The 22775-nt window shown below is 37.6% G+C and overlaps 1 long non-coding RNA gene across 1 annotated transcript; it reads right to left on the bottom strand.

Moving 5' to 3' along the window:
- Nucleotides 1–205: 205 nt before the first annotated feature.
- On the bottom strand, nucleotides 206–2493 carry LOC137748510 (uncharacterized). The gene is made up of 2 exons (XR_011070072.1): nucleotides 2228–2493; nucleotides 206–601 (listed from the first exon to the last, which is right to left on the bottom strand). It is a non-coding gene; the product is annotated as an uncharacterized lncRNA (long non-coding RNA).
- Between the last annotated feature and the right edge of the window lie 20282 nt (nucleotides 2494–22775).

Genomic DNA, 22775 nt, shown 5'->3' with positions numbered 1-22775 from the left:
AGTTCAGTCCACCCGAGTTTTAAAGCGACAAATATAGGACATTGTTACATGAAGACCTAACAATATTTACAGTTTATATTTATTCATTGTAGGTGAGCTTTGAGACCCAACAATAGATAACAGAACTGCCAAAAGATTTAGAATAAAATTTGAGGCAGCATATACAAAACCCAGATTTCACAATCAGCAGCACACGGACACAGAAGACAGGAATGGTTTTTTCATTCATTGTCTCAGGGAAGGTTTATTTTACAGCACATATAAACAACTACCACACAATACAAGTCCATACAAACAGTATTACTTGGTTTCTAATAATACGGGAACCGCCTGCACCCTAGCTGTTAAGTTCTCCCATGGTAACCGGTAAGCCTCCAACTTCTGGTGACTCTGCATAGGAAATGGAGATCAGTTCAGACCTAAACTTCTCTTCTCCATCAGCATCTATTGCCTTGCCATTCGACTTTCCAGAAGAGAGATTTGAAGTCAGATTCTTCTCTGGTTCAGAGTAAGAAATGGAAATAAGTGACTCACGAGTCACTTCTTCAGGAGCCTCCTTGCCAAGTCCTGCTTTATCCATAAAATGTCTGATCTGCTTGGTCTGCACGCATCCAAACATATCGTATTAGTTGAAGATAAGTTGGAAACGGCGACAAGAAAATCGGATTATAAATACTAGTACAGCTATAACAATATACATTCACAAGAAGTTCAAAATGCTACCACAATACTCTCACAAAGTTGGTTCATTTGCAATAAAAAAGCATCCGGAAATCCACATTCACCAACCAAAAACAAGGAAACAAAAACAACCAAATTGCGGGAGGGGCACTGGCCATGCTGCTTCACAGAACCATGTCAAAGGAACTTGGCAAAATGACCCCGTAACTTCGGGAGAAGGGATGCTCTCCTATCTTTTGATTAGGAAAGCAGCACATACCAGGGGGTAGCGACTGTTTATTAAAAACACAGGACTCTGCTAAGTGGTAACACGATGCATAGAGTCTGACACCTGCCTGGTGCTGGAAGGTTGGATCTTGGCTTTGATAAATCATATTCTTAGCTGATATTAAGTGTTTTTCTACCACAACAGTATACGACAGCATGAGACAGCATATTGCACAATAATAGAAATTCCCCCAATGATGTTTAAATCAGAAAGGAAGACCTGAGAAAATCCCTAAATACGGAAGAACATGAAACTGAGGTGAAAACCAAAATAATGAAGATGATGGTGAAAAGATACACACACAAGGTAATGACTAGGTTTTCGAATTGTCCCTCCAAGAGAAAAAAAAAAATAGGTAACAAACTAGATTTCATAGCCACAGAAAGTTAATATTTCTCTCAAGTTAAACAAAAGAAGGGGCAGGGGTTCCAGATACGTCGAAACAAGAGGAAACACATAGGAAACTTATCCCTCCTCAAACACAAAGGACATCAAATAAATTTCCGATTCCCAGAAGTATAGAACCAGTACCATTAAACAGTAGCACATAATATAAAACCCCAACAAGCTATTGAAAATCAAGCACAAATTCCATATAAAATTGGATGCTATTAAGCTCTTAAGAAAGGAAATTAACATATAAGACTATAACCAAAAACCAATCTCTCCCAACACCACCAGAAACATGTGATTTGAGGGTTTTTAGGCTTCATAATGCAGGTTTTGAGTTCTGATTTGGAATGCAGAGTTACGTCCTGGCAACTACCAACTACTTTTTCATGTATTTCATCAAAAACCCTAATGGCGTGGGATCAAACAGCCGAATCCTGTAAAAACTTGAATTTCTGAACCACTGCAAATTACGCACAACGGGGCAAAACCCAGTAATCTAGATAAGTAGAAGCAGCATCATCTTCAAGCTACATACCCATCTTAATCTTTGAAAGTATACCTCCTTTCCATAATCCAATTAACTTGAAATTATCACTTCGTAAAAGAAAAACAGCATCTATAACCATAAAGATTAAAAACTTTAACTTTAAAAAATATGGAAAATCAAGCACCGACCCATCAGAGCGAGGAGACAAATATGAACAACCCAAGTCTTATTTTCGAGGATGATAAAGGAAAACAGATTCAATCAGAGGCAGAACCATAAAAACCCAGAAACAACTTCAAACTTCCCAAATTCTGCAACAACATATAACCATAGAGACTGAGCGGAAGAGACAGAAAGAGAGAGAACCAAACAAAATTCCACAGAGAGAGAAGACTTACCGTGAAATCAAAGCCGCTTGAGGAAGAACAAGGGGAGTAGGTGAATAGGGATTTATGAGTGTGCGTTGACCTATGTATGTTTATATATTTTGTATTTACAACGAGTCCTTTATTTAACGTTTTCTTATTTGAAGGAAGAAAAAGGAGACGTTGCAAGTTGGCTTCGGATCGTTGGGGACAGAAAGTTCGAGAGAGAGAGAGAGAGAGAGAGAGAGCGAGGCAAATAATGGCGCCTGTTTCTCTCCGTCTTTAATCTTGAATCTTTGATGATTTCCTTGCTTGTAGATTTAATTCCCCAAATAACGTTTTTATAGGAGAAGTTTGGGAAATTTGGTTTTGTGCGTTATCATGCACATGTGTTGCGACAAAGACATTGTTGTCGAAAAAACATGGGGCTCTTTTTTTCCTCTTTCGTTACAACTGAAAATATGGCTTTTTCATTGTTATAACCGTAAATAAATTTTTCCAGGTAGACGAGAAGAACTTACCTGGCACAAAGGTGTACGCTTATTTTGTCTGTAGTACCCTAAATATGTTGCATATTTGTCTAGAATAACATGCGTTGTGTATTGAACTGCAAAAATAAAATTCTAATGTGACATTTTTAACAAATACCTTCCTTTATATTGTACTCATGGGATGAGAGGAATATATGGAAGGGGATCCTCTCCAAATACCTTCCACTTAATCCTCATCATCAAACAATCCGAACCTTACGGCTAAAGTTATTATAACTTTTAAAGTGAACCCGTGTTTTTAGCTGTTGTATCAAATTTCAAGGGCTCGGATTGTTTGATGAGAATGATTAGGTGGAAGATTTCCGGAGAGGATCCCTTTTCGGAATATATGGCCTCAAAATCATTATTTGCTTTTTTCTTTCTCTTTTTAAAATTTTTATACTAACTTCGCATTGTTTTAATAAAATTATATATTTTGGGTAGAGTATTATAAGGCTTTTTATCTAAAATGGTCCTTGAAATTGACATAATTTCTCGCTAGCACCGCCTAGCCCCGCCTAACCAGCCTAGGCGGCCGCCTAGAGCCCATCCGATTTACAAGAAAACGTCTCGGCTGACCACTGCCTAGCCCCTAAGTCGTTTTTTAGAACATTGGTTATTATAAAATCTTACGATTAACTCTCATGAAATATGAGTTAGATACCGAATTTTGCACTCAATTTTTAATTAAATAAACCACTTAGCACTATCATCTATGTAAGAAGTTTAGAGTGACATCCATTGATGACGAATTCAATATCATATTAACTTTAGCCCGTTATATGCTTAACTCAAATGACCCATCATCTTGTGTAAAATAAATCGGTGCATTAGAAAAATCTTTTAGTTAAAATGAATATCCCTTGTAAATTTTGTCATTTAGCCTAAACTAGGTCTCATCAACGACCAACGCTAGCTAAACTCCAGACAATTAGTTCAACATTTCTAAATAAAAAAAATTAATACTACGTTTGAATGAAAAAAATTTAAATTACTAAAGAACTTTAAAATGACGGAAATTGAAATGACATAATTTTATTTTCTATGAATTTTCTTGTAAAAAACAATTGAATTGAATATGAAATTTGTTATTTTTAAACTCTCAATCATAGAAATTGAGAAATGACATCTATTTACATGCAATTTAAACTTGGGAATTGGAGGTCCTACATTTCAAGTTTTATTCAATGCGGAAATTCTAAATTTCTATGTTTACGAATCCAAACAAGTGAATCATGGTGCAAGTTAATTTATAAATTCTGACTTTTGTCCAAATTACAAGTTTATTTCCCTCATCCAATCATAATGTAGGTTGGATTCTGAGTCATATCACTTGGTTTAACCAAAACTTGATCTTGCGTCTTAGCATAAACAATTCAACTTTGAATATTAATAATAACTATTAATCACCAATGAGTCATGTGGTTATCGTGACAAATATAAAATTAACTAACGGAACATGCACATATGATAAAATAATATCAACAACCATGCATTATGCATTATTAGTTAGCACGAAAGTTGCTGCAATACAACGTTTTTCATTTTTTAAACAGCACGTTCCAGCAAAACAAACGTATTGTTTACCCACCAGTACTACAATCTCATAACAATTTTTTTTACATGTGAATATAAAGTTTAGGTTTGACTTCCACAATAACGAAGTTTGATATCAAATTATTTAGCCCAACCCCTTTACTTAATGTTCTCCTATGTAAGAAACTTTATATATAAATATAAGGTTACACATGTGCCCTAAAAGAGAATAACAAGTTAGGCCAACAAAAACCAGAAAATACCCAACTTGATAACTACAAGAAGACGATTTAGACCAAACTATTTTTAACTTACCAAAACACTAATAAAAAGAAACCAACAAAACTAATTGCAAAGGCCAACTGGAGCCAATGCAGAGCAGATAATACCATGAATTACGTATAAACACTTTGTTAACTTTCTCGAACAAGTTAACAACTGAGGACGTACTCCATGTGGATTACTTTGCAAATCATGTGGGGTTGGGGGTGCTGGTTGTTTGTGCAGGACGGGGGCTGACGAAAGTAGTTGTCTGCGTGCGGTAACGATGGTGGACATGAGTTTTGTAATAGGAGAGGCGCTGGCGAAGGTGGTGGACTTCGTGGATGCGATGCTTAAGTGGGAGAGCGCTCACCTCACTAGTACCCGAAGGAATAAACATCATTGCAACTAACTGTGCAGTAAACAAGGAATCGGATTATGCTGTCATTTGCTGCTCATATGATTCTAAAAGCCAGAAAGAGATTGTAAGAGTAAACTTTAGAGCCTTTGGTACACACATCGTACTCACAAGGGTAGACGATGATGAAAATAATTTCTTTAGTCAAAAGATGCTATAAGGAACATGGCATCCCCCTTTCAAGATTTTTTCGTAACTCCAAATACCCAGGTTCGTTACCGTACTCCCGTGATACTCCAACCACCCCATAAATTAGTTATTCCTAAACGAGTCATGAAAGGTATAATGAACATACCCTGTCTCCACGCTGGATCAAGAACAGGATCAGAAGGATCAAAAGCGGAAACTGCTAACTAGACCATGACATCATAGGAAGCAAATAATGCGTCAAAGAGTGAAAGTAAAGAACAATAAAAAAGAAAGAAAATACCTTCGAGTAATACTCCGAACTATTTTTTAAATCCTTGTCTCTAAAAGCAATATCCCTGAACTTCTTGGTATTCAACATATCTTGCCCTTGTTGGGTCCACTCTTGAAATGACAGCTTTAATAAAAACACACATTCGATGTTAAGTATCATGATATGAGGTTACAACTCACAAGCCTTCCTAAATAAATTTAAAAATACTAGGATATTACACATTGTTATTGTGGCCTATATTTAACTAAGGAGTGCAGCATAGAGAGAAAGAGAGCGAAGAATAGACTTAAGGAATTGTGTGTTAATTTCTCAATCCTTGTGCCTTTATTTACAGTAATAAGGAGGAGAGAAACTTACTCTCCAAGTAATACAAAGTCTATCAGAAAAGATCTTCTAGATCCCCAAGGATTCCTAATTTATCTCTACTTAGGATTTACACAATCACAATATGTATTAGAACATATGTCACAACACACTCCCTTGCATGTGAAAATACTCAAGTAGATGGTGCATCAGATCTTCAGGAAAATGTAGAAGCAGTTGATGAAATCATCTCGTCTAGTCGGCACAGGTAGCGAATGCGAGTCTAAAAACAAATGGAAGAATGCATTACCACTCACAAAACCTCGCTATGGCAAAACCCAAGGTGGGACAAAAGGCCATAGTTAAGGGAGAAAAGCGAGAAATTGCATTAAGTCAAAACTGTACATCTTCAGGATGCAAGTAAAGCGTACACAAAGGTATAACCAACCCAGGATAGGTGCCTCGTCAAAACCTAGTTAGGTAGCAAAAGCCCAGTAGGAAAAATGCTCATAATCGTAGGAAAAATAGTACATTAAGGTCAAATGAATATACTTCTGGAAACTCCCCTAAGTTTGACAAAACTTCCAAATGAAACTACAAGCATTGCAAGTGAGAAAGTTACGCATACCAATTCCTCAAACAAGCTTTTGGAAGGTAGACTTTGGCAGTGACGTCGTGTAGAGGTCGGCAAGGTTGTCTGGGATTAGACTGGTTGACTTTAATCTTCTGATGCTCATGCTGATGTAGACACAATATGCTTGACGTTGACTTGTTGGATGTATCATGATCTGGTCGATACATACGGCTTGCCTTCATGGATCGTTCTTAGGACTCAACGATGGATGAAAATCGCAGACAGTTTGAATATGCTCAACAAGAGTTCTCGACCATATCTCTCACATGATGAGATATAGTGAGTCTTGGAACGATTCAAAGATTTCACAACAAAGGTCTATTTGGTTGACGTCCAAGATATTGTGGTGTTCCTTAATGGTAAAGACTTGACCATTATGGAACGTACCTTGTGCGGTCAGATAGATAATCTGATTTAGCAAATCCCACAAGGTAGGCATCATTCCGAAGATCAAGGGGGTGTGATCTATTCTGAGATGCATAAGGATAGATAAGCCCAAATCCGTAGTAACGGAAAAACGTCTTTAGCACCAAATTTTGTGGTAGCGTGTATGTGTAGTGTTACTTTAGGCCAAAAGATTATTAGCACATAAAATGTCCAATCTAGTGCATTGAGCTAAGTACAACAAACGCCAATTGTAGTTAGATATGGTTGCCTACATTCTAATATGGAACCTTATGCTTCATACCCTTCGTAAAGGTCTCATTTTGCATCTAGCATACAAACGATCATTGTATACTTGACGTAACACCTTATGGGTCTAGTTCGACCGGTGGACCAGAATACCATTAGAACTAGCTCGAAACTTCAGGTCAAGGTAATGTTGAGTTTTCTCAAGATCATTCATCTTAAATTCCAACTTTAGGTGCAAGTCAATTTTCTCAACTCTAACAATTTTGAATTTTGTATACACAGGGGTAAATATCCCTAACTGATCCAATATTCACTTACATGGGTATACCACATCTGCCCGAATAGTTCTGCATCCGCAAAGTGAAGGCCTTTTGAGAATCGAAAGGGTGTTCTTATAGTCTAGAACTATTTGAATCAGTACATGTAAGTCCTTTGGAAACTCCATGTAGGTTTCGTATCACGATACTAGAGATACTACAACCATGTTTGTAATGCTGCAATCAATCACAGAGCGTATGAGAGAAGCCTTGCACCACAAGGTGTCATTCACACTATTTCATTCATCTTATTCATCATAGATTGATTCTTCTAGTTGACCAATCAGTTCTACATTGACATTAATCAACAGAACGCGATTCGTTATCGTCGTTTTTCATTTATGTATGTAGTAACCATATAAATGAAACATCATCTATAATAATCTCATTCGAATTCCATATCTCATGCAAACTAGTATACTGGACCAAGAACTTTAGGTTTTGGGAGTAATCCGGATTTAATCTCATGAGATGGAAATGATTAAGATAACGATTGAGGGGCAGATTTGTTTATGCCACGTTTCTCCACTTTTGAGGAAGGTGAATCCTTGAATCGAGTGATTTGCCATGCTTCTAGCGTAGGACAAATTGATTGGCTAGCCGTCAATGCACGAGGGTCGACCACAGTAGTGGCGTTCCTGCTTTCGAAGCGAAGGTCTGTCGTACATTTGGTACATTCTTCTTTACATGCACATTTGCTGCTGGTATATGTGATCTTGGTTCTTTTGCTAGATCAGAAGAAATGTCTGGTTATACTCTGACAATCTAGATTGTGGTCGAGATGAGACATAGTGGGGATGTCCACGATAATTTGTGTCGTTCTTTTAGGAACGTTGACGTTTTTATCTCCTCTTAACGGCGGAAATACTGTCTCATAAAAGTGACAATCCGCAAAACAAACGGTAAAGCGATCGTCTGCCAAAGATTTTAAGTAATGAATATTAGAAAGAGAATCATAACTAGCATAAATTTCCATCCTTCCATGAGGACCCATTTTTTTCTTTTGTACATAAGGGCAGCACAAAATGGCACACATACTGCACAACCAAAGACGATTAGATGCGATATGTTGGGTTTGTATCTGGTAACCAACTGACACGCGCTTTATAAGGATAGGTCGTACAGACCTCAGACGGACCAACATGGTTGCTTGTAATATTGCATGGCCCCAAGCAGAGATTGGGAACTTGGTACGTATGACCAATCGATCACCCAATCATTTGAAGACGTTTAATGAATGCTTCTGTTGGGTCGTTTTGAGTATGAACATGGGATACTTAATGTTAAACTTCAAAAGCCAACCGACATGCAATATCCATCAAAAGTTTTCGATGTAAATTCTCCAACTTATCTAATCAAATAGGTTTGATCAGATAATTAGGGTGGTGAGTGATAGGAGCATATTCATGCGACTTAAATGGCTTGTTCTCGTGCATTTACGTTATGTTTCTTTAGTTATTTTAGTACTTTAAGCTATTTTCGTGTGTTTTTAGGTTCATATGGCTAAGGAAGCAAAAAGATGCATTTTGGAGCATTTTGGAGCAAAATTGGACTTGGAATGGATAGCTTATGTTTGGTGCAAAAGGAATGGACGAAATTGAAGGATTCCTAATCCATTGCAGCCACATGCACCCATAATCATTCACACCTTGCAGCCACATGCATTCACTCTTCATAAATCAGCCACATGCACTCATCATCATAACCTAGCTGTCATGTTTCCCCTTTCATCATTCCCTCACATTCTTTAAATCAGCCAACACATGCATCCACCTTTCTCCCATCAGATTTCCAACATTGCACATGCATTCCCCTTACAATTTCAGCCATCCTAGCTGTTTTGCACATGCATTCACTTAACCTAGCTGTCATGTTCCCTCTCCCATCCATTCATCTCCCTATAAAAACCATACACACTTCACACAACATTCAATTCATTCTCATTCACTCTTCCATATTCCAGAAATTCGTCAAAACCTCTCCACACCCTTGCAGCAGCCACCAAAACACTTTTCTCCTCCATTGCAGCCACTCCAACCACTCCCCAAACCATTCACACCATCAAACTATCCTTAGACCTTGTGCTACAACGAAGAGGAAGATAAGAGTGCCTAAACGTTCATACAATTCAATTTTGAGTTGTTGGAATGTTTAGGTGTTTCTTTGATTTCAATGTTAAATTTCAATTCTCTTTGTTTTGTACCATGAGGAACTAAACCCCCCCTTTGTTAGGGGGTGATTCGAAATATATATTTATGCTTGCATTTTGATTTGATTACTTCTAATTGCGTTTCATAAGTTGTGGTTTCAATTTGTTTAACTGTTTGATTGATAACTTATTTATGTATGTTTAATTGAGAGTGCACGCTTAATTTTCATGCATGAATATGACGCTAGAATATAAGTGAGTTTCACCTAATAGTTACGAACTTATATTCACAAGTAGTGGAGGTTGCTTATAAACAATCGCGTTAAACGAATTCTTGGCATAAGTTTCATGCAATCCATAGTAACGAATGCCTCGTCAACACTTATAATTTTCATAGAGCTTAATGATTCTTGCTTGTATCTCTTCTATGCATTCATGTTGAGGACTTGTGGGGAATGTTTTGAATTGTCGCATGCATCATCCAATTCAATAACGTTAGGAAGATTTGAAGGTTAATTAGTGCATCACGGTTAACTTGGGGTGTTGAGAATTCATGGTTTATTGAAATACAATTGGAAATCATTTTATTATGCAAGTGTAACATGTATGGAGATGAACCCCTTAGCTAGGTTCCCATCCATTAAATTCCATCAATTTACATTCTGTTTTAAATTGGAATCTGTGCATTTAGCTTAATTTCGTCCAAAACTCAATCCCCCTTTACTTTATTGTCCAATTTAGTTAGAAAGTGTCTTAGTTTATGTTTATAAGTGTTTTGAATCAATTTATTACCCAATTTCGTCCAAAGTAGTCAAAGTGCTCAAAACTGCCCAGATTGTGTTTTTAAGGCAGTTTTGAGTGTTTTGGTGCTGTTTTGTGTCTTTTGGTTTGTTTTAGTGTTTTAAGTGTTTAGTTTTACATTCTTTGAGTTTAGTTTAGTGTTTTAAACTTTATTTTACGTTTTTGAGTCAAATCCAAGGGATTAACAATCCCTCCTAATCCCCGGTTAAGAACGATCCCTACTTACATACTTACTACAATCGATAAAAAGAGGGTTTAATTTATGCGCGTATAAATCTCGCATCAAATTTTGGCGCCGTTGCCGGGGATTAGCAACTTTGCTAATCCTTTGGATTGTTATTTTCGTTTTCTTATTAGTTTTAGTTTTCGTCTCTGTTATATATATTTTAGTTTTAGTTTGTGATTTGTGTTTTGTTTATTGAATTCAAGTACTAGAAAAGCATAACATGGCACTTGATAATGCTTCTCTTTTGTCACAGCTCATGGAAAGGTCCCAAATGCAAAGCGTTTGTGCATTTGATCTTCAATCAAGGAATAACATGTTTTCCAATACTTACAATTCAGATTGGAGTGATCATTCAAACTCTATGTGGTGGGAACCTCAAAATGTTCAAGAAGAAGGATATTGGCAGCCATATGATGAATTCTATTCAACGCCTATGCAGCCACCACAACCTGCCCAAAGCAATGTAGGTAATTCAAGTGATAATGATAAGATTGTTCAATTACTTACTACTTTGACGCAGGGACTCCAACTTCAAAACAAAGAGAGGGAAAATCAAGACAAAAGGTTGGACTACTTGGAAAAGCAAATTGGGCAGATAGCGGAGTTTGTAGAACAAATTTGCGACCAAGGCGAACTCCCTAGTTCAACCATTGCAAATCCGAAGGAAGAATTTGAAACTGCCAAGGAAATCATGTTGAGATTTGACAAGGAGGTTGGAACGGACCCTCAACCATCAAAATCAAATTACAAGGAAGAGGAATACACCCAACCCACGGCAAGGGTGGAAACACCTTTACCGGAGGCACCTATTGCTCCTATGCCATCTAATTCAGGTATGGTTGTTCCAAATTTCATTATTTTTAACCCCGTTCCAACAAGTATCCCTATTCCTTGTAGATTCATGACTTCCAAGGAAGAAGAAGGTGAAAAAGACCTTCCAAAGGTGAAAAGTAGGGAATGTCATGAATTCATCAAAGAGGACGTTCTTGAAACCACAAAACCCAAAGAAGTTGAATTTGATGACATTGGACAAGTCATAACCATCACATGCAATCTGGCCAAGTCCAATATCCCTGAAACTTTCAAAGGAGTGGTGTTTGTCATTGAGTTCTTGTCGGACAAAACAAGTAAGTCATCTTTTCCAAATTCCATTACATTTTATACTAACTTGCTGTTGTTTATGAATCAGGCACCTACACTAGAATTCAAACCAATGCCGGTTCACTTCAATTATCACCTTCCATTCAAGGACCAATTCCATGCCGTTTGATTTGTTTTTTAAAAAAAAAAAAAAAAAAAAAAAAAAAAAAAAAAAAAAAAAAAAAAAGATACTAAACATGGAGAAAGGTAGAGCTTCACAAAGGTTGTTTACGTGAAGCCCCACTACGAGGCATCGGAGCGGAAGGCATCGGAGCGGAAGGCATCGGAGCGGAAGGCATCGGAGCAGAAGGCATCGGAGCGGGAGGCATCGAAGAAGAGGCCTCAATACTTGGTGGAACGCTAGAAGAGCCAGGAAAAATATGCCTCTGGAAGAAAGCCGCAAGCCTTTGACGGTCACTTTGACGGTCACTTTGCATTCGACCATTGGATTCTTGCAGCTCATCAAGCTTCCTCTTCATGCCCGATGAATAGTTATTTGCAAGCACATGCAAACTTCTATTCTCGTACTTAAGCAGTTTGATCTCTTGCTTAAGACTTTCCACCTCCGCCATCAATGATTTCACCTGACGGGAGCGGGCAAGCAGGCGTTGGCCCATGTTGGACACAGAACTCGCACACTGAACACTAAGTGCGAGGGACTCTTGAACGGCCAACTCATCGGACCGTCCTGACAGCAGCCTACTATCTTTTGGAGTGAGGAGGTTCCTAGCTACTATTGTAGCTGTTGTGGCGTCCTGCATCACAGAGTCTTCACCTGTAAGAGGACCGTTAGAAGATAAGAAAGAAGGGCGCCATACGTTACCTTGACGCGGCGCGCCCGTATCACTGCTGAGACTCAATTCTAAGCTAAGGTTCGATGGGTTTGCCATTTTTTTCAAAAGTGTTCAAAAGAGAAGGGATGGATGGAGTTAAAATTTCAAAGGGCCGGAGACGATGTTCAAGAATGGGAAATCTTCAGAGTGTGTTTGTTGGCGATGATCGATACCTCTATAAGAAGCCAAGGCGACGCGTCCACCGATTCAAAACGCCGGAATTTTCGGCGGAAGTTCGGCGACGCTTTCTCTGCTTTTCAGAAAACGCGTTCAACTTTGTCAAAAGTTCACGTGGAGGTCATCATCGCAGCTACACTTTTGCCGACAAACGTAAATTTCGGCGACGCTTTCTCTGCTTTTCAGAAAACGCGTGCGACTTTGTCAAAAGAGCTCTGACAAAGCCGCATCTGCACTACCACGTGTCGTTCAGAAAGCGAAGGGGCGCCTGTGCAGAAATCGAAGGGGCGTCCGTTCAGAGATCGAAGAGCCGTTTGCTCAGAAATTGAAGAGACGTTTGTCGACAAGGGTAAAAGAACAGTACCACCACTTGATATTATCTCTATATATGTCGACCTTCGTCTTTTATGGCAAGGCAAACCTGAAGAAAATGTCCAACTCTTCCGCACCTCTGAGGGCGCTCTCCCAGCAACGCCTTTTGAAATACTCAATTTTTTCTCCCCCAAAGAAGATACCAGAAACCTGGAGTACAAATAAGGCAGAAGGAAACGGTCGATCGAAGCATGTGGAGACAACCACAACAAATACATGTGCTGCTTCATTCGCCGTTTCTTCAAAAGCAAAGGTATCTCATATCATCAAGGTCTAAAGCAAAAGTATCTCATATCATGCTCTTTCCCTGTCCTTTCCTTTGTCCTTGTTATTACTCGCATGGCAAAGTAAACGAAAGCAATCAGAGGCACTTGGAGTCAGTCTTCTGTTCTGGAACCAACTGCCTGGAATCCATTCCTGATTGCTTACCTAGCGTTGCTCTCGAGTAGTCATCTTCAACGGTTGACACACTTCCAGAGAAGGGACCACTTCTGCAAGGGGAGCAAGCAAGGCAAAGGAAAATGATACATTGAAGCATGTGGAGACAAACATAGGCTGAGTTATCCTCCAACCCTTTTCAATACGAATTGGAAAGATTGAACAAAGAAACAAACCAAAGGAGTAAGCTCAGACCTTCGGGGGAGACCAAAAGAATCCTGCTGCCCAGTTCAAGAGTAGCACAAAGGAAAATCAACGATGGGAGGAACCCCTGTGGAATCAACAACATCAAGCCTCAATGCAATCACCAAGGAGAAGATGGAATTTACATTCCACAACCAGATTTGCGTCTCTAAACTCTTCTCTTTGTTAATTACATTCTGCCATGTTTAGTATGTTTAAGTGCTTTTTGTGTGTTTACTTATGCTTTGTATGAATCTATGCTTAAAACATTGAGGACAATGTTTGATTTAAGTGTGGGGGGGTAACTAATGTTGTTAATGCAAATTCGTGGGATTTTATCACCCATAACTTCAAATGTTGTTCCTTGCTGTTTTAAGGTGTTTTTAAGTTGTTTTAGAGTGTTTTAGTATGTTTTGTTTTTATAACTCCGAAAATGACATAAAAATTTGAAAAATATGTTTTGAAAAGCCTAAAAAGAGTGTTTTGAGTCATTTTTGTGTGTTTGTGTCTTAGGGTACCTTCCAACACAATGATAAGGATTTGGTTTGTAATTGCATGACTATTAAAAAGAGTTATAAACATAGAGAAAAGTTTGATTTACTCTTGGTATATGCTTGGTTATGGTTATAATATATGACTTCACATGCAATCATAAAAGAAAAATTCGTTTTTGTAACATGCTTGAAGGAAGGAACTCAAACAAACGCTACAACCCTGTGAGACTCGAGCCATTACTTTCTTTGGAGAGTTATTCTCTGTGATTTCTTGTTTTCTAAAGTCGTTGCATGATCTCATCATTCTTTGCTTGGTTGCTACTTGGAATGCATTTCATTATAGTTCCAAATACTAGAACTCATGCCCAATTCATTCAAAGCATGATATTGTTTGCATAACATACAATAAGATGAAGTTGTTAGTCAAGCCAAAGCCAAAAAGCCTATCCCTTTTCATATTTCTTATTTGTTGTAAGTTTTAACCCTTTTGAGCATTTTCTTTGTTAACCCCTTGTTCTTAAAGGATAGTGAAGCATGACTTAGAATGACCTCCTTTTGATCAATATACTGCAGAAAATAAGTGTGGGGGAAGATAATAGGGCACGGCCAAAGAATGAAATAAAGAAAAAAATTGTTGAAAAGAAAGAAAAAAGAGTTGAAAAATAAGTGAGAATGATCTCACAAGCATTGGTTATTGAAGGAAGGGTCCAAAAGAGTGAATTTGACCCTAGTTGTTGCATGAATCTTCCCTTGTGTTTAAAAGTTGATTTCTGCCATTAAAAATGAGTTTAAGTGTCAATTTCATTACTTCGCTTCCTGTTACTTTAAGAACCTTTGTTTTACTTTACCTTTCTTTGTTAAACCATTACCCTTAGCCCCGTTACAACCCTCAACTTCTATCTTGATGTTATGTGTTCAATTTGTGGAGTTTGAATTTGGTATGAGCATATGGAATCACTGGTTCTCATTCTAAGTAGTAGCATTCCATTCATGAGATCATATTCATGTCATTATCGTAAATCCAGAAAATGCTTTCTTTGTTATAACATATGTGAGATACTAGTCTTTCATGTTCACATCAATCTCTCACATATAACTAGTGTAGGGTGTGTAGTCAGAAAATCTGTGTGAAAATAGAGTGCATTCTAGTAAGGAATTGAGGAAATTCTCTAAGGCATGTTACTACATTCAAATCATGGTTTTAAATGCTTAATTGTGAACTAGTATGTGGTGACTATGATTAAGAATGTATAAAAGTGTAAAGATGGCTAAAATCTGTGGGAATAATGATTTTTAACTTGTCATGTGCATTGGAAATCCGTAAGACGATTGTTGGAAGGTGTAGGTGGTGTTTTGTTCGTTTTGTCTAGTTTCGTGTTCTTTTGTTGTTTTGTTTTGCTCGAGGACTAGCAAAAGATAAGTGTGGGGGTATTTGATAGGAGCATATTCATGCGACTTAAATGGCTTGTTCTCGTGCATTTACGTTATGTTTCTTTAGTTATTTTAGTACTTTAAGCTATTTTCGTGTGTTTTTAGGTTCATATGGCTAAGGAAGCAAAAAGATGCATTTTGGAGCATTTTGGAGCAAAATTGGACTTGGAATGGATAGCTTATGTTTGGTGCAAAAGGAATGGACGAAATTGAAGGATTCCTAATCCATTGCAGCCACATGCACCCATAATCATTCACACCTTGCAGCCACATGCATTCACTCTTCATAAATCAGCCACATGCACTCATCATCATAACCTAGCTGTCATGTTTCCCCTTTCATCATTCCCTCACATTCTTTAAATCAGCCAACACATGCATCCACCTTTCTCCCATCAGATTTCCAACATTGCACATGCATTCCCCTTACAATTTCAGCCATCCTAGCTGTTTTGCACATGCATTCACTTAACCTAGCTGTCATGTTCCCTCTCCCATCCATTCATCTCCCTATAAAAACCATACACACTTCACACAACATTCAATTCATTCTCATTCACTCTTCCATATTCCAGAAATTCGTCAAAACCTCTCCACACCCTTGCAGCAGCCACCAAAACACTTTTCTCCTCCATTGCAGCCACTCCAACCACTCCCCAAACCATTCACACCATCAAACTATCCTTAGACCTTGTGCTACAACGAAGAGGAAGATAAGAGTGCCTAAACGTTCATACAATTCAATTTTGAGTTGTTGGAATGTTTAGGTGTTTCTTTGATTTCAATGTTTAATTTCAATTCTCTTTGTTTTGTACCATGAGGAACTAAACCCCCCCTTTGTTAGGGGGTGATTCGAAATATATATTTATGCTTGCATTTTGATTTGATTACTTCTAATTGCGTTTCATAAGTTGTGGTTTCAATTTGTTTAACTGTTTGATTGATAACTTATTTATGTATGTTTAATTGAGAGTGCACGCTTAATTTTCATGCATGAATATGACGCTAGAATATAAGTGAGTTTCACCTAATAGTTACGAACTTATATTCACAAGTAGTGGAGGTTGCTTATAAACAATCGCGTTAAACGAATTCTTGGCATAAGTTTCATGCAATCCATAGTAACGAATGCCTCGTCAACACTTATAATTTTCATAGAGCTTAATGATTCTTGCTTGTATCTCTTCTATGCATTCATGTTGAGGACTTGTGGGGAATGTTTTGAATTGTCGCATGCATCATCCAATTCAATAACGTTAGGAAGATTTGAAGGTTAATTAGTGCATCACGGTTAACTTGGGGTGTTGAGAATTCATGGTTTATTGAAATACAATTGGAAATCATTTTATTATGCAAGTGTAACATGTATGGAGATGAACCCCTTAGCTAGGTTCCCATCCATTAAATTCCATCAATTTACATTCTGTTTTAAATTGGAATCTGTGCATTTAGCTTAATTTCGTCCAAAACTCAATCCCCCTTTACTTTATTGTCCAATTTAGTTAGAAAGTGTCTTAGTTTATGTTTATAAGTGTTTTGAATCAATTTATTACCCAATTTCGTCCAAAGTAGTCAAAGTGCTCAAAACTGCCCAGATTGTGTTTTTAAGGCAGTTTTGAGTGTTTTGGTGCTGTTTTGTGTCTTTTGGTTTGTTTTAGTGTTTTAAGTGTTTAGTTTTACATTCTTTGAGTTTAGTTTAGTGTTTTAAACTTTATTTTACGTTTTTGAGTCAAATCCAAGGGATTAACAATCCCTCCTAATCCCCGGTTAAGAACGATCCCTACTTACATACTTACTACAATCGATAAAAAGAGGGTTTAATTTATGCGCGTATAAATCTCGCATCAGTGAGTCCTGAGCTGGTTAATCTAAGCCACTAGTGTGGAAAATGCAGCTTATGGACAACATCCACATGTGTGACCAACGTGTGGAAGCATCAACCAATACCATAAAGTATATAAATAGTCCACAGTGTGGTTGAATCAGTCAATAAATGTCCCCTTTGAATCCTTTGTAAAAAAAATGGAGGGTACTGAGGTATAGTACGCGTCCAGGTATGATGTCATTATTTATGGTAAGAGGATGACCAAAAACGGCGCATCACTATCATCTTAGATATCCCAAATGTACATCCATATCGAAAATTCCTTTGGAATCGCGGGCTTTTGGCCGGCCACATAGTGGGCGTGAATGGATGTAATCCATTCGTTAAGCATTCCATCTTCTCTAGGTTATGCTTCTGGCTATATCCGTAGGAAGTGCAAAATGGTAATATACCAAGGAATTTTACTCAATTTTCTACATTGGTTTCAATATGGTAATAATACTCTCGAATATCCTTAAAGCTTAAAAAGGTGTTCTTCCGGAACGAAGTGAGTATAAGGCTTCCTTTTATGGTCAAATTAGTACCATTGGACAATACAAATCAGTGTCATGCCCCACATTCAGGTTGGATAATCCTGAAAGGTTGTCAGTGTCACATGTGGTAATTTTTGTTAATTAAGTCATATTTGAGAATAATAGTGACATCCAAACACCAATCTTAAATCCGAGAACAAAATAAATTGTTCACAAAGTAAACAAATATACAAGGGGGTTCACCCAATAGGGTCTTCCATTTCAAATTTTGCTCACCAAATGTGTTAGGTGAAGCAAAATTTGTCTCACAGATTGACTTTTTGAATGGTACTTATTAACAACATTGGTAGAGGCACATACAAGTGCATAACTAATGATCTATTTCATCAAAAATGAATTAGATTCTGCAGGGTTGAGGTTTTGGAATACTATCCCTTATTCTTAAAGTTTTAGGTGCCAAGAATCATGCTTCAAGTGTGATACCACTTCTTGGCAGACTTGATTATACCATATGTTGTAAAACAAACTCGAAAATGGGATTGTGAGAGAGTGATAGACCTAGACTTGGGTTTGGTAGGCTCCAACCGAAACTGGAAGGGTCTGTTTGGTAGCCTTTGCCGAAGCACGACAATACCGTTCGGTGCACCTCTGCCAAAACAAAACATGCTCTTTGGTGCATCCCTGTAGAAGAAAGGCATCACCATTCGGTAAACTCCAGTGTTTATACCGTTTGGTACCTCCCAGCCAAATTGCTGGGGTACTTTCTCTCACAAGTGTGGTTATTAATCAGATATGAGAATTTATTAAACTTCCGCTCTCTATACTGCTATTTTAGGAGCAATTTAAATATAGAATGACGAGAAATATTTTCTTCCAATCAAAATTTGATCAAATATAAACTTCAGAATTGTACCTATTCATAGACGTAAAGGTTTCAATCATATTTTGCTTCGAGCAAGAATTCATGTTTGCATGATTTAAAACGGTCCATAACGAGTCAAAAAGCCATAAAGTCCTTGGCAGTGAGGTACTTCCATTTGATATGCTTCAGGCATAAGTCTTCGAATGAAGATTATGGCGTAAACTTATTCAGTTATTCCACACCATAACTGGCTATAATGATTTCGCAACTAGTCGTAGTCAAGCGGGGTGTCAAGTCTTGTATCCACATAAAGTTGTTTCTTGTTCGAAACTTCCAACTTAGTGAAATCGAACTTGTTACAGTTCGATAATACGCTGAATCGCAAAAACAAGAATGTGATTGGTGTTTTAGGAAATAAAATTTCCATAAATATCAAAGTTAGAACATTCAGGTTCTAAGACATGGTTTGGTTTAAACAGATTTAAGCATGGAGAACTTCGAGACTCAACATGAGTGCTGCGCATTAAGAAACTTTAGGTTTCTATGACACTTTTCCGAAACTTCGTGTTCGAAAATATGAACTTCAAGTTCATAATACCTGCTAATAAACGCAATCTATACAAAAACATGCAAATAGAACTTCAGGTGTATAATTATAATTGAATTAATTATTTGGACTTCGGGCCAAATTTAACATGTGGGTGAACAAAATATAAAACCTATAGGGTTGAAAAATAATTAGGCAATTAAACTCTAGGCCCAAAAAACTTGGACCAAAGCCCATGGGTGGGTTGAGTAAACTAGTGTCGTGAGGTCCAGGCCCAAAATTGGGTTGGGGTAGGCACGGGTTGATCATGCCCTAAACGGTATTTGGGCTGCAGGCCCAATAGCAGCAAATGGGCTGCAAGGCTAGGATCCAAAATAGAGACCCATATGGGCACCGATAAGATGCTGTGGGGAGCACAGATACTCTAGCAAAGCTGGGATCCAGTGTGGCATACACACATACACCAACAAAGGTTGGGATCCTGTGTGACACAGATGCAGAGACACCGTAGCCCTACGGGCTGGTGTTATGTTATGGGCCAAGCCAAGGTTTAGGTCGCATTAAGCGAGCCTACGTACGAAATTTATTTTTCATTCACAGGTCGAGAAGGCCAGCCCAATTGGGCTTGGGTTTCAGGCAAACGAACACCCAGCTTTACTGGGTGTGGTCACCAGGGATGAAAGCCGATGCCGCCACTTCAGGCAACTGTAATCTGGTCAAAATAACTCGGTGCAAGTCAAAGGCTTAACATGGAACTCAATGGTGTGACAGAGAAAAAAGGAAATGTCAACGTCCAAAAACCAAAACCCTCGGATTCGAATTTTTGGGGTTTTCGAGTCCATGGAGATTTTTTACAAATCTTGGCCAAAATAGTAGTCGACAACGATTGCAGGTTGTTAGGGATGACAAGACATGGCTGCAAACCATTCGTGGGACCCCATGAAGGGCGTCGGAGTTTGACAGGTGGATGACGTCAAAACTACATCATGGGTCTGGGTTCCAAAAGGCATGGAGCTTCTGACTCTAGTGTAGGCTTGGTTCACGGGTTCGAAGAACCCAAGTTGCGTTTTCAATTTTTTTCTGTTTTTTGTTTTTTTCAATTAATTCAAGGCATATTCAAATAATTTTAATGAATGAACATATATTTGATGCAATTCATGGCAATATCAAATTCACATAATTCAATAATTATGAATATAATGCAACACAATTTATGTAAATCTAAAATTCGAAAAACGTAAAGTTGGGTCATGCATTATGGTGAATGTTCATGCTATTAGGGCTACAAAAATATCAAGATAAAAATCGTTGTTTTGGAAGGACCTGATTGCGTGATGATATTGGTGAACTGGTTTGATGCAGAAAATTATTTCTTCAATTTTGGCTTTCCATCTCCAAAGCTTGTATCACGTTCAGCATAAGAAAAATAAATTGAATCAATAAAAGTATATGAATTCACGAAAATCAAAATTTAATCAATTAAAAATAATTGAAACGTAATACTCCCCTGATTGAAGACGAATAAATTCTCTTTAGCACAGCGTGAAGAGTGTGCTAATAACATGTTGTGACCTATATTTAACTGAGGGGTGCGGCATAGAGAGAAAGAGACTTGAGGAATTGTGTGTTAATTCCCCAGTCCTTGTGCCTTTGTTTATAGTAATAAGGAGGAGAGAAACTTGCTTTCCAAGTAATACCAAGTCTATCAGGATAGACCTTCTAGATCCCAAAGGATTCATAATCTATCTTTACTTAGGATTTGCACAATCACAATATGTATTAGAACATATGTCACAACAATTGTAACTATATACTGGAAGATGTTATAGAATCTAAGAAAACACTAGCGGCATTTACCCAAGAAACTTTATTTAATGGTGAAAGATTGCCTTCTTTCGTTCTGTAATATGGTAAGATAATCATATTTAATTTTACTATTTCCAGAAGTATGTGGTCCACCTACATAGAGAAGAAAAGAAACTCACTTGATTTTCTGCACCTTCTTCATCACTGTAACCAATCTTTAGCAAAATCTCATGAACTGCAAAGAGGTCCGTCCGTATGCGAGCCTTCCCAAGATAACGCATGCTTGGCATCACCACTGAAGTTTTTGTTAAACCCATTAGAACAAGTGATGCAATCTAAAGTACCAGTTTCAATGAATGAACATCTTAGTAAGTATAAAACATATGAAAAAAAAAAATTATAGTACAAGTCATCACAAAATCCTAGTTTTCAATCTCCGTAAGTGTTCAAAATACCTTTGTCTGCTATTGGAGGGGGGATACTGCTGATAGAAGAAATATGATCTTAGATCAATCTTTAGCCTCATATTGAAGACATTTTGAGGCCAATTCAACCAATTCAGTTGCATCTTCATTGGCGTATTGTCCATCTAACGATGAATCCATAATAAAAACAAATTTTCCCCCTTATGAGATCCAATGCCTAGAAAATAACAAAGAAAGTCAATTCCACGAAGTAAGAAGTTGCAAGTGACATGTCTGCCCCTATCATTAAAGGTGACAACTCTATAATAATAGACGCTTCCATAACATCAAAGGAGACTTAGTCTTGCAGATATTAATTGCAAAGAAAGGCTAATGGACTTGGAGTCAAGTAGGCAATTCCAAGTAGAACAATAGTTAACAACATAGCTACAATCCCGGTCTGTTCACGGGACTTGGCGTTATTTTATTCACAACTAACTATATATATGGCCCTCAATAGGCTTCTCATGAAGAACACTAAGCTCAAACAATTGTTTGAAAAATTGATTGATTTGAGGTAGTGTGTAGTTTGATATAAACCATGAAATTAATGACGACAAATTTTGTTGGTCGAGTCGGTCCCTCGCACATTTGGCGCATCCATTTGTTTTTCATTTTTGTTTATGACTGCATTATTTCCTTGCATTCCATGCTAAAGTATTTAATTTTAATTAAACATGTAGATGGTGTTAAGTACTCCTATGTCTTGTTGTGATTTGTATCTTATCTGGTATTGGTGATGAAAGAATGAATGAACGAAGAACGAAGGAATTGAAAGGATTGTTTGCTCTATGTAGAAATCTAGCAGAGCATATTCTATTTCTTTTCACCACACAAAAAAATGCACACACTCAGTGCTTACATTACCGTTCGATCCAAGATGAATTCTCTCTCATTACAAAGCAATCTCAGCCCTTCATCTAGCTAGCTGCTAGGATTACAACACATGACATTATTTGTGTTACTTCTATTTAACTTCTCCCTTGGTATTTTAACTCAAGTGCATACACACACTAACACAAAACTTATTCCTAATCAGCTATATACTTACAATTCAACACTCTCTTTTAAGTCTAAAGCCGATTTCACTCCAAGTTTTCTTTTGAGAAGATTAAATCGATCCTTTGCGAGAGGATTTGTAGAGATATCTACTAATTGCTCTTATATGGGACAATAAACCAAGTCAATGATGCTTTCTTACAATGCATCTTTGATAAAATGGTACCTCCTGCCAATGTGCTTGGTTT

This window comes from Pyrus communis, chromosome 10 (genome assembly GCF_963583255.1).
Source record: "Pyrus communis chromosome 10, drPyrComm1.1, whole genome shotgun sequence".
NCBI classification, from domain to species: domain Eukaryota; kingdom Viridiplantae; phylum Streptophyta; class Magnoliopsida; order Rosales; family Rosaceae; genus Pyrus; species Pyrus communis.
The sequence above is the reverse complement of the archived record's forward strand: the minus strand, read 5'-3'. Positions and strand labels throughout refer to the sequence as shown.